The sequence below is a fragment of the Balearica regulorum genome, chromosome 1, assembly GCF_011004875.1.
Source record: "Balearica regulorum gibbericeps isolate bBalReg1 chromosome 1, bBalReg1.pri, whole genome shotgun sequence".
NCBI classification, from domain to species: Eukaryota; Metazoa; Chordata; class Aves; order Gruiformes; family Gruidae; genus Balearica; species Balearica regulorum.
This window is the reverse complement of record NC_046184.1, coordinates 148,156,294-148,169,854: the sequence shown is the minus strand read 5'-3', so window position 1 is coordinate 148,169,854 and position 13,561 is coordinate 148,156,294.

The window sequence follows — 13,561 nt, the reverse complement described above, 5'->3', positions numbered from 1 at the left end:
ATGCAAGGTATGTGGTGCTGGATGGAGACACTTTGTAACAGCTCCAGACATGCTGCTCTGAGCAACACTGAGAATGAATTCATTCCTGGCTCAGCAAACACAGCAGGATTTATGCAGTCAGCTAGTCTTTCTTTGGTCAGCAATTATATCCATATTTCAGTTTGGAAATGTTTGTTATGAACTTGTAGCCAAAAAGAAAGGCCTGTAACGAAGGCCTGCTTATATTATACATAATAAGAAAATGTAGCCAAGAAGAAAGGCCTGTAATGAAGGCCTACTTGTATTATATGTGATAAGAAACTATTCATTATTACTTTAGGTAGAAGGCTAACAATTCTTAGAATGAACACCTGCTACACATCATGAGAAAAAGGAGGAGCTACAAGACACTTCAAGGTCCTTATGTACATACTTTGCAGAAAGGGAGGACATTAATTGCCTCCAGTGACATCCTTATCTTTCTGAGGCGTATAGCAAACAATTACCAACACCGAAATACTGAGAAACTAGGGGAAAGGTAATTTGGGCCAGGGTCCCCACGACCACAGACCCATAAGACCCCTACCCAAATTATACCACCTACTCAAAAGATAGAGGCGGAGAACAGAACTGAGCATGCGTTCTAGTTCGCATACTAGGCGAAGAAATATGAACCAATTATTGGAACGGGGAGTGTACCACTTTGTAATCTTTGTAACATTTGTGTATAAATATGACAAGAGAACCAGCATTAGGTGTGCCTGATTTGAGGAACTATCCTCCTGACACCCAGCGCTGCAATAAAGGAAATGCCTGCTTCTTCATGCTAAATTGGTGTTAAGGAGTTTTCTTTCATTCCCGAATTTCGGTGACAAACTCACTGCATTAGGTTAAATAATTTTTATGCAAAATTTCTATTTTCTAGATTGTTATTTTGTACCACCACCAAGCATCTCTGAGTGATATGATAATCATAAAGGCAAGTGAAGTGTTCTCTGATCTGCTCTACTACTTTTTTCTAGAAGCACTGGTTTTTGGTTTTTTTCCCCTCATCTCTTCATTATAATACCACTAATAGTGAAAAACTGTCTCTGGTAAAAATGTATCTGGTATAAAAGATAGTGATTACCAAAATCAATAGGTAAAATGAGAACTATTCAATCATTCAACTATCCAATGATTGATGTGGATCAGAATTTAGAAAAACCACATTATAGTAAAGCTGAAGGAATATCGACTGAAATGACTATGTTTCATGAGACAACAAAATACACAGAATATGGCAGTCACAAGACAAAAATTGCATGGAAGAGCAGAGAAGTGGGTTGTCTGAGGAAAGCAGACATTGACACCAGTGTGCTTGAAGATTTGATGTGGTCACCAGGAACACTTCAAAGCAGACCAAGAGCCACCTGCTCCAGCAATGACGGTGATGCTAAGCAAAGGGTTTTCCAGATGTCCTCCTGATCAGATCTGTGCAGTGGAATTTACCTTTTTTGTTTTAAATCTGCAAGAACATTCAGAAGTATTTTGTTTCATAAAGCTCTAAGGTAGAATAATCTGTTGTAATTAGCACAGGGGGGCTCTAACACAACTCATCAGTGCCATCTTTGCAAGTGGATTGCAGCAGAGCAATGATTGTGATGTGGCTTATCTTTCTGCAGCTGAGGAGGTGTTCAAAGAAGGCTACTTCTGTGCAAATGAAGAGACTGGACTTGGGGGTAACTTTTGATATACTGCATTTTTCCAAAATGTATTTGCTAAATAAGGTATCACTGTGAAGTCCTTCTTCCGTTGGATGGCTGCATGCATCTGCTTGATTTATTTGATAAACGTTATATAAGCAATGAAGGGAGAATGTTACCTGCAATAAATAATTCAATCCTTTTGAATTATGCATAGAAGGAAATCACAGTGAGCACATTCACTTAGGTAGGGATGGGATGGAAGTTGCCTGGGATGAATTTAGACCATTGCCTTTCATTAGCATAAACCACCTGTTTTTCTACATCCTCCAGTAGTTTTGTTCCAGCTTTCAAGATCACTTGTCTTCCCCAATTTATAATATTGACAACTTGCCCTTTTCACATACATTCATCTCCTTTGGGCATGTGGCTGCATTAACATTTTTCTTTGGATCAGGAGTCTGAAATAAAATCTCTTGAAACATGCATTGTGTGGACACCAGGTCCTCCACGCCAACTGACTTAACCTGCAAAAATCAGGGCAACTCTTGCCCTGATTTTTTTTAGGACAAGTGACAATGACAAGCAAACGTAATTGCTACTTCTGTAAAGGAAGTGATAGAATTCAGTAATCTCGTGCTTTACCTGCTCCTGGTAAATCATTCCTCCTACGTTAAAAGAGACTATAGTCGCACTGTCTCTAAGACATCCGGAAGTATATTTAGGGCAAACCTATGTGGTTTGTAGCCACAATCTTTTTTTGTTGTTGTTGTTTTGGCTGTAATACCTATTCATCATATATCTTTTTTGTCTGAAACTAAACAGGGCAAATAACAACCTAACAAATTTTTAAAAAGCCCTTTATGTATATTTTTCTGCCATTTCTACTTTAAGCTTTGTTGCACAAGATAACTTTGATGAGGTCATTAAGAATATTGTTGTACATACCAAACTTTTAAAGCTACAAGACAAAATATCAAGAAATGTAATTGCAGGTAATTATTTTGATACAGTTAAAGCTGCATAAAACACGCTGTTTTGATACTTATCATCCCAAACCAGAATACTAGGAATGTCAAGACCATCTAAATGTGCTTGCAGTGCTGAAAATGTGTAATTCCATTTTACTGAGCAATCCCACTTTCGGTGTTAACATTGAGCAAGCTAGCTTAGCATTTACATTTTGCAGACATCCATCTTAGAAGAATTTCTCTGGACTTGTAAGAGTGGTAAACGAACGCCTTTCAGTTACAAATTATTCACTGGTAGAGCATAGGAAGTAATCTGTACTTTTAGGAGGTTTCTAGTAGAAAAGCCAGGCACACTTTTTATGGCAAAATCTATCCTTTCTTCCCTCCAAAAAAATGATTCATCATTTTTCATGCTTCCAACAAATGGACTTTCTTCTATTTTACCTGCAGGTTGGAAGGCTTAAAACTCAGCTGGGGGAATCTGTCTTGGCAAAAGACATTAGAGAAATGGGACGTGGGACTGACTGGCAAGCAAAGATCTGTTTTCAAGGTCATAACCACGAGCCCTGGCAAAAGTCGGATGGAGTTTAGTTTCACAAGGTAAATTAAAACATTTAGTAAAATATTCTTTAGCAATGTCAATGACCAATGAAATAGGAATTCAGTGCAATCAGAATGAGCAGAAGAATTACATGTGGCCACAAAACCACATTAATCCTCTCATCTCCTTTGAGAAATGTAATGGCAACTACAGGAGGAAAAGGCAGCAAGGCTAATAGAAATAAATATGATCAGGAAATTACAGTAACTAAGAAGAAAGCAAAATTCTTAAGTTTTCTGCATATTTCATTCAGAGAGGCCAAGCAGCTTCTATCCTAAACTCCAGAGTAACTGGTGTATGAAGTTGTAGACCCAGTAGCTAGTAATCCAGAAGCATGGCGAGAGCTGCTGCAAGAGGTAATATCTTTCTCTGGGCCATCTAAAATAGTTGGAAGAAGAGACAAGCTTTTCTGCAGAAAAAAGCATTCTACAGTATTTTTTTAAAATGTATATATTATACAATTGGAGAACAGAAAATCCTCTATTGACAAAGAAATATTCAAAAACAAACTGTAAGCTGCAGAGTACGTAAAAAATTTTGATTCAGAAAGGTTAAAATAGGAGTGGAAAATTGGAAATGGAAAATACAAAATGTTGCAGCGTTCGGTTACAGCACATTAGTGTGTTGTTTTGTTTCAATATCCTTATCACCTTCATCTTGGAAATGGATTATCATGGTAGAGTGGAGAAAGCTGAGCTATGCTGCAAAACCAGAATTGCAAGGCTGACTGGGAAGCCAGCTAGTGACAGATGACAGCAGATACTTGAAAAGGGAAGAGCCAAGGTGTCGCAGTAGTTACTGTCATGGAGGGAACACACCAGGGGATCAGCCGTTGCCTTCATATCGATGTTTTTATCAGTGATGTCAGCACACAAAAAAAATTGAAGTTTTCCTATGTAATTTACCAATGGCACTACAGCTGGAAGAGAAGTATGTGACCCAGAGGCCTGGCTCATAATGGTGTTTACTCACATGCTCCTCGTGCACTCAGGACTTACACCACTGGTGGTTTTCTGGTTTTGTCTTGTTTTTTCCCACAAAAGTAGCAGCTTGCCATCCAGAATCACAGACTAAGGAGAAGAACTGGGTGTCAAGATTCCCATGACTCACCAATATGGTATATCTATTAAAAAAAAAAAAAAAAAAGGCAAATGCTGTCTTAAATCAGGAAATCAGGTGAACTATTTCCAGAGAAGTATCTAAGGGACCTGTAATGCACTGATACAAGTGTTCATTATAGATCCCAGTGAGAAAGGCACTCAGACTCCACGGGATATTGATTAAAACTTGCTTTATTAGAGATAACCCGAGAAGGTAAAAGGAGATAGCACAGATAATCTGATGTCTCTTTATGTGCTGGGAATGCGGAGCTGCGCAGCATCAGCGAGCCCTCTAGTCAGGGCATGGCATGCCGCGCAAATCGCGTCTGTGGGGAGATTTGCCAGCACTGAAGCCTTTAAAGGTTTTACTAGGTTGTGGTGGGTTGACCCTGGTGGAGGCCAGGTGCCCACCAGAGCTGCTCTATCACTCCCCTCGTTCACTAGACAGGGGAGAAAAGGTATAATGAAAAGCTTGTGGGTCAAGATAAGAACAGGGAGAGATCACTCACTAATTATCGTCACGGGCAAAACAGACTGAACTTCATCTAATTTATTATCAAATAAAACAGAGTAGAGGAATGAAAAATAAAATCAAATCTTAAAACACCTCCCCCCACCCCTCCCATCTTCCTGGGCTCAACTTCACTCCTGGTTTCAACATCCTCCCCCCTCAGCAGCACAGGGGGACGGAGAATGGGGGTTACGGTCAGTTCATCACATGTTGTTTCTGCTGCTTCTTCATCCTCAGGGGGAGGACTCCTCATACTTTTCCCCTGCTCCACCATGGAGTCCCTCTCACAGGAGAAAGTCCTTCACAAACTTCTCCAACGTGAGTCCTTCCCATGGGCTACAGTCCTTCACAAACTGCTCCAACGTGGTCTCTTCCATGGGGTGCAGTCCTTCAGGAGCAGACTGCTCCAGCGTGGGTCCCCCACGGGGTCACAGGCCCTGCCAACAAACCTGCTCCAGCATGGGCTCCTCTCTCCACGGGTCCACGGGTCCTGCCAGGAGCTTGCTCCAGCGTGGGCTTCCCATGGGCCACAGCCTCCTTCAGGTGCCTCCACCTGCTCTGGTGTGGGGTCCTCCACGGGCTGCAGGTGGAATCTCTACATCCCCTCATCCTTCCTCCATGGGCTGCAGGGGGACAGCCTGCCTCACCATGGTCTTCACCACGGGCTGCAGGGGGATCTCTGCTCTGGCGCCTGGAGCACCTCCTACCCCTCCTTCTGCACTGACCTGGGTGTCTGCAAAGTTTCTCACATCTTCTCACTTCTCTTTCCAGCTGCAAAAGCTCTCTGTAACTTTTTTCCCTTCTTAAATATGTTATCACGGAGGCGCTGATGGCCTCAGCCTTGGCCAGCGGCGGGTCCGTCTTGGAGCTCTGTCAGACACAGGGGAAGCTTCTAGCAGTTTCTCACAGAAGCCACCCCTGTAGACCCGCCCCCCGCTACCAAAACCTTGCTACACAAACCCAGTACATAGGTGTCCTTAGAAGTATTCATCATCTCTACTGTCAAGCAAAGGGTCTTGTATGAAAACAGTCTGTTTCTCTTCAAGGTAAGCTGAGACATGCAGCCAGAGTCATCACCAGTTGCCAAGGGGGAGCTGCCTACAGGCTTCTCCATTAGGGTGAGCTGGGTCAGGTTGTCCTGCAGCCACGTGGTACGTGCAGCACAGCTCAGGCCTGCACCTACTCACACCGGCTCTCACGTGGATCACTAAATCCTGCATATACATGTATCTTCTGTTTAGGACCCTGGCAACACTGTTCAGAGTACCAGCCCACCTTCCTCTGAAATGTTTTATGCTGTCCCAGTCAACAAATTTGAAGAGACTTCTCATGGGAGGAGGACTACAATGAACTAGGGAAAATGAGAAGGTTACCTTTCAGGAAGGATTAAGTTAATTTGGCTTGTCCAGGTTAAATTGAAGACAGACTACAACTGCTGTCTATAAGTAATATATCCAGCAGATAGCGATGAAGGAGAAGAATATGTCTCAGCTGTCAAATAGTACATTAAAGCTACAAATTTATGAGTTTCTAAGAATCAGCTTGAATGAGATTCTTGAACAGCAATAATGGAGATGGGAAACCTAACTATTTTCTTAGGATTAAACACGATAAATCACAGAGAGAACAATATAACTGAACACCAGAGATAGGAATGAACTAGCCAAGGGGGAAGCCCCTTCCCATCTTGTGTTTCCCAAGTTCAGGCCTATATACAGATGCTATATATACATTGAACAAGTATACACAACCAAGTTCTTGGTCACAGACAAGGAAAAAAAATGCATTTATAATTACACACACGTAACACTCACTGGCAGAAAGTTGCATCTAGGGGGCTTGAGATGAAGCCCTCTAAAAACTGGAGGGCACAGTGGGGGGTTACAATTTAGCTGGTGAAGAGATAACACAGGAAAGTCCAAATAAAATTCTCCCATGAGGTTGTCTCCTGCAAGTCTTCACAACTCCTGACTTTGTTATAAAGTTCTTAGCAGTTCTAGGAGTGCACACTGCGCTTTATCTGTGTGATTATGCAAGCAAACTCCCTTTCTGCAGGCAAAGGTGACAGGGGTTTTAATGCCCAGGCACGGCATTAGTCTTTAAAAATGTGTAGAGTAATACTTCCATCTTGCAACATGTAAAAATGCTGGTACAAGAAGTCCTGCAACCAGGCAACCACGAGCATTTTGAACTAACCCAGCAAAGGAAAAGAAAGACATGATGAAAATATTGCATCAGTCACTGGAACTGTCTAGCAAATGCAAGACACAGAAATTTAGATCTCCTTAAGCTGCCTAAAGGGATTTCTCTGGGCAATTCATAGAGAGTCAAATCTCCCACTTGTGGTGGGGTTTTGTATTATTTAAAACTAGTCAAGAAATTATTCCAGCTTCTTTGGAAGAACTTCACTATAGGTCATTAAAATATGTGATCTTCTTCAGTAGAAGCAAAGGAACAGAATGTTTCAGTTCACTTACTGGGGGAAAAAAAAAGTCTTAGATAGAATCAAGTACTTGGTACAACTTCAATGCTTTCTTTCTATTCTTATTCTGAAATGCATGACTTTTACTTAAAATTTTCCGGGTTTTATTAATATTCCTTCTAGAGGTTCAGTTGTCCAAGTCTCCACATAAATTGTTCTTGGTTACACTAGTGCAATTAGTGGTAACTTTGTTGTTCCTAACTAGAGAAGTGTTCACTGTTTTAATAACTTCATCATTTTATAGCAACATGTGCTGCAACATGGCCAGTATGGCACAAAGCAATGGTTGTGGCCTTCTATCCGCACTTCTGTGATATCGAGCTTCACTGCAGAGAATAAGCATCCATCAAGAAGAGATTCGTGTATATAAAAAGGAAAGCAATGAAGTTGGTGCTAGGAAAATGGCTCTGTTGTGAAAGCACAATGGGGAAGACATGTTTTATCATCTTAAGTACTTGAAAATCACTCAAAACTCTTCACAACATACCGAGAACAGAGCATTAAGATTATGAATTTTAAATATTTCTATTACAGTAGTATACCCATAAGTAATTAACCATAAACAGAGCTTTTTGTGGCTAGAAACTCCATAGCTGCATACAGTTACTGTCTCAAAGAGAGTGCATTCAAAACAGACAAAATTCTTATGTTATCATACTCCAGTGATAAAAGAGACTGAGAAACTGGCTTGTGCAACACTGACAACTCTTGGGATTCCACCACATGTCCAGCTCTTAAAAATTTCATCTCTCTCAAAGACAACCCAATGTGTCCAGATTTTCCTTTAAAAAAAAAAAAAAAAAATAAGCTGAGGGACAACTGATTCTCCCTAACCTGAAGACAAAGAAAAGAATCCAAATCTACACTAAACTTTTTTTTTTTTTTTTTAGTTCAGATTAAAATTAATTTGCATGCTGGTGCTACCAGCATTCATGTAAATAATACCGCCAGAACTGGTGATACCAATGCTGTTCTGCCTGCCCCATGGCACACAGGAGTTGTGCCTGTAGATGTCAGACCAAATCCTTAAATGAAGAGGATTGTCAGGCTGCTAAAGCCTAACAGAGTGTGGGGGGCAAGTGGAGTGAGAAGGGTAAAGGTAACACAGAAAGATAATGCACAGAGATCACATCCTCTTTTTTGATGAAATGCCCTTTCTGAAGTATCATCATGTTAGTTTTCTGCTGGAGTCTGTTATAAATCAGCAAGATGGTGTTTCTCCAGTTCAAACACTGTGAAACAAAGAGAAAAGTGAAAAGCAAAATATTTTTATTCAGAAACAGCTGATAACCACATACAAATACAGTTACAAATCTTCCTCTCTGTCTCTCCATTCTACAAAAAAATTGACTAGTGTATTATTGACTTTCCAGGGTACAGCAGGTAAATAATCTCTGAAGCTTGATACATTGTGGTCTATGATGATACTATACTCTAAAAAGTACCATTAGAGTGTGGTCTTAAAAATTATTTAATTTTACATAGTCTGAGCCATTCAAGTGATAGGAAACAACAAGAAGCTGAAGACTACTTTGACAGAACAAAGGAACCATTTTTTTAGAAATATGAGTCTTTTCTAGCTCCCCTGTCAGACTATATTTGCTTTTCAAGACGCCAGTCCTGCAAATTGTTCCCCTATTTAACATAAGAGTCAGAAAGCCTCTTTTGGCACCTAAGCCGGAACCAATGGCATTTATGTAGTTAAGGGTTAAAGGGACACTGAGAAAGCCCAACGCTCTCTAGTCTGAACTTTAATCCTTGCAGTCCTTTAATCCTACATGACTAACCCAGGGTTTCTGTGCACACAGGAGCATCCTAGTACAAGTAACTCCTGTTGAAGCTTGGCCAAAATAATATGTAGCACATGACCTGAATTACTTGCATGACTAAGTTCTCAGGCTCAGCATCTGATACATTTGGGCTGTTTTAAGATCACTAGAGTTGTTTCTGTTTAGTATCTATGCAGGTAAACATTCTCCAGTTCTTGAAGTTAATGCACAAATAAGCCTATTTAACATGTTTGAGTATTAAATCTGGCATTTAAAGGGGATTTATAAGGGGAAGGATATCTTGGAGATAGCTACAACAACGTTTGCATTTTTTTGTAGTTTTTAATTACTTTTTAAAAGCTAAAAAATCATAGGTGTTCCTTTTCTGTGTGTAAGGAGGGGATGGATGAAACTACATGTCCCATGTCTTAGAGAAGTGCCCTAGCCAGCAGACTGCACAACACAACAAAAAGTCATTTGGATTTGTCCCCAAACTGGCCTTGATGATTTTAAGCAAACACTACATAGCAAAGAAAAAAAGTACATTGTATGGAAGACAAAGATTGTGAGAGAATTTTAGTAACTGGAAGAAGCAGATTTAGGACAACTGAGCACTTGCATCGGACCTCACTCTTTTTAATGATTGGGGATAGGCAAAGTCTGAAATACGGAAATTTTGTCTTCTAGAAATATGGTGAAGTTCCCACTGATTGGAAAAGGGGAAACATAACCCTCATTTTTAAAAAGGAGAAAAGAAAGATCCAGGGAACTACCAGCTGGTCAGTCTCACCTCTGTGCCTGGCAAGATCATGGAGCAGATCCTCCTGGAGACTATGCTCAGGCACATGGAATATAAGGAGGTCATTGGTGATGGCCAACGTGGTGCTAAGGCACATGGAAAATAAGGAGGTGACTGGTGACAGCCAACATGGCTTCACTAAGGGCAAATCATGCCTGACAAATTTGGTGGCCTTCGACAGGGTTACAACGTTGGTGGATAAGGGAAGAGCAAATGACATCTGCAAAGCATTTGACACTATCCCACCCATCATCCTTGTCTCTAAATTGGAGAGACATGGATTTGATGGATGGACCACTCGGTGGATAAGGAATTGACTGGATTTAGATTAGGTATTAGGAAGAAATTCTTTACTGTTAGAGTGGTGAGGCACTGGCACAGGTTGCCCAGAGAAGCTGTGGATGCCCCCTCCCTGGAAGTGTTCAAGGCCAGGTTGGATGGGGCTTTGGGCAACCTGGTCTAGTGGAGTGTGTCCCTGCCCATGGCAGGGGGGTTGGAACTAGATGATCTTTGAGGTCCCTTCCAACCCAAACCATTCCATGATTATATGTCATCAGTCATGATCACTGTGAATATTAGCATTCAAACAAACTCAGTTCATGTCTTCTGTACCGTTTACTGTTGCTGTTATTTTTATCTATGCTGGCACCATAGTTTTTTACTCATCACTGTAGCCTCCCAGTGCATTCCACGTGAGATGTAGCAAATTATCCAGCAGATTTCATGCATTGGTTGGCATACCTCTACTTCTGAAGGCAAAACTCTGTTTAAAGAAGAATGAGTAGAGAGCAAATAAAAGGTAAGATGTTTCAGCACATCTTCTGTTAATTTCCTTTCCACAGGATGCCAGCCTGTACTAATTTTCCTTTACAGAAATCTTTTTGCGTGTTCCCCATCAGACACGTCACTTCTCTGGCATTTTCCCCTTATGCTCCTCACTCTGAGTTTCCCAATATTTCACTGAGGAAAAACTTACAAATTACTTCTGCTGTGCAAGAGGCCTATACAACCCCCCTATCTTTGTATGTATGTCACAAGATACATAATCAAAGAAAGCTTTTTTATCCATGAACACAAAGGGAAATCCAAGAATTTGGGAAGACTATGGAAAATGTTTTCTAATATTAACAAGTCTGAACAATCACAATATATGCATCGAGTGCATCACTGAAATAAATTTAACTTAATCTGCTGATGGAAGAGATAAGTTAATTAGTTACCAAGTTTAATTTCAATCAAATGGGTTGGGCTTGTTTGGGTTTTTTTTTTAAAAAGCTTATTTTCTTCCCAAGGGTGTGAGGGGAGTGTTTCTAAGAATAAACCAAAAGAACAAGCCGCAAATACAAAATGCTATCTGAAAAAAGCACTAGCCTAAAAATATCTATAAATCAAGTGGGATAGCAGTAGCCTAGAAATATAACCAGCAGCTGATACTGACATTTCATTCCACTGATGAACTGCAAAAAAAGCAGGTCTGCACCTGAATTCTTGTTCATTGCACCTGGTATAACCATTTTTATTTTTTTTTTAGGGGTTTCTTTCTACTTGTTTGGGCTGCTGTGTTTGAACGTAGCATTGACCAAAAAAATCCCTGAGATCTAACAAAAGTGTTATGGACTAAGGAAGAAGAGAACATTGTTATGTTACTAGAAATACATGAACAATATTATTTAAGATAAAAATAAAGCTTTCTTGTGAAATACCTATCCCGTGTAGCAGACACATATTGAAGTTATTCAGACAATTAAAAAAAAAGAGGAAAACTAAAAAATAGCCTTTTGGCTGGTTAGTACCTCATCTGCTCATCAGTTCATCATCTCAGTCCAGCTTCTGCCTTTCCACTACTTCCTTTTTAAGCCAGAAACAAACATGCACCTTTACCATCACTCTCTACTGTTTGAATAATCATGTTTTTAGGACTAGCATGGTACTGATACAACTTGGAGACTTCTGTAACTCCCTTTAACAGCTGGTTTATGTTAGTTATTGTGCAAAGCTTGTCATAGCAGTGGTTGTTTGGAAAAAATCCACATCACAAACTGTAACAATATTTATATTTATGCTGGTAGCCTAGGCAGAACTGAGATTGCTCAGGAAAGGAACAACCTCCAGGGCTGCTGGGTGAATAAAGCAATAGTTGAGTCTCAAAAAAGGGGCTGAAGAATGAAGCATCGGTAGCTGACAGAATGGGTCTTTGCTGCTTATTCCTTTGGGGTCAGTGGGAAATGTGGGCTGGCAACTTTAACTCTGTCCTGGTTTCAGCTGAGAGAGAGTTAATTTTTCTTCCTGGTAGCTGGTATAGTGCTGTGGTTTGGATTTAGTATGAGAATAATGTTGATAACACACTGATGTTTTTAGTTGTTGCTGGGTAGGTGTAGTGTCTACACTAAGTCAAGGACTTTTCAGCTTCTCACGCCCTGCCAGATGCACAAGGAGCCAGGAGAGCACAGCCAGGACAGCTGGCCCAGACTGGCCAAAGGGATATTCCCTGCCATATGATGTCATGCTCCAGATAGAACTGGGGAAGGAGACTCACTTCTCAGAAACAGACTGGGTCTTGGATTGTTTTATTTTCCTTTCACATGTGGTGAGCAATTACATTTGTGCATGACTTGTATTATTATTGTTGTAGTTACTGTTGTAGTTATTATTATTCTCATTCTCTTCCTTTGTTATGCTATTAAACTATCTTTATCTCAACCCACAAGTTTGTTTTTTCCATTCTCCTCCCCATCCCCTTGCGGGAGTGGAGGAGTGAGCAAGCAGCTGCCTGGTGCTTAGCTGCCATTAACTCAATGTTAATCAAGTGTTTGCATTGGAACTTGTCATAATATTTCAGCCTCTCAAAGTACCGATCGTCACCAGGACGCATGCTGGGGCTCTGCTGGAGACCTGGGCAGAGCACATTCATCATCTCTCACCATAGAGCTAGCTTAATTCCGAAGGCAGAGATGCTCATCTCTGAGGGGTACCAGCTGCAGCAAAATTAGCCTTGTTAAAATCAGAACAGAAAGCTCCACTTTGTGTGTATTTCATACCAGTGTTTAGAAATGGGAACACAAAAGTCCTTGAGTTACATCCACAAAAGCCATTTGGGATTTGCATAGAATTCCTTTCGTTGTGGGTTTTTTGTGGGTTTTGTTTGTTTGTTTGGGGTTGTTGTTGTTTGGGTTTTTTGGGTTTTGGGGTTTTTTTTTAGTGTGTGTTTTGTTTTCTTGCATTTAGGAACAAAATCTGTAACTGCAAGAACAACCCAAAGCAGCTTCTCATAGGGATGCGCTCCAGCCCGGCTCTCTCTCATCACAGGCATTTGGCTTCTACTTCTGTACCAAGTCAAGCTAAGGTTCGTTTGATAACGAGACACTTCACTACCTGTCAAGATGCCACGTGGGCTGGCAGCTCCCTCCCAGCCAGGGTCCATCCCAGTGTCCCCAGCAAGGAAAGGGTGGGCTAAAATGGGCCTCCTGGGCCCAAGGTGTGGTTGATCAGGGCCAGTAAGGCTTATTAGCACCCACAGGGCCCTGCTGTTAATAGACAATTAGTAAGAAGAGACTGCGCATTCTGTACAAACGCTAAAGACGGATTATGCAATGCCTTGTTGAAATCATCTCTCTATGTATTTTTAGAGAGTGCAACTATCCATTTCATGGGAACAAAATCAAAC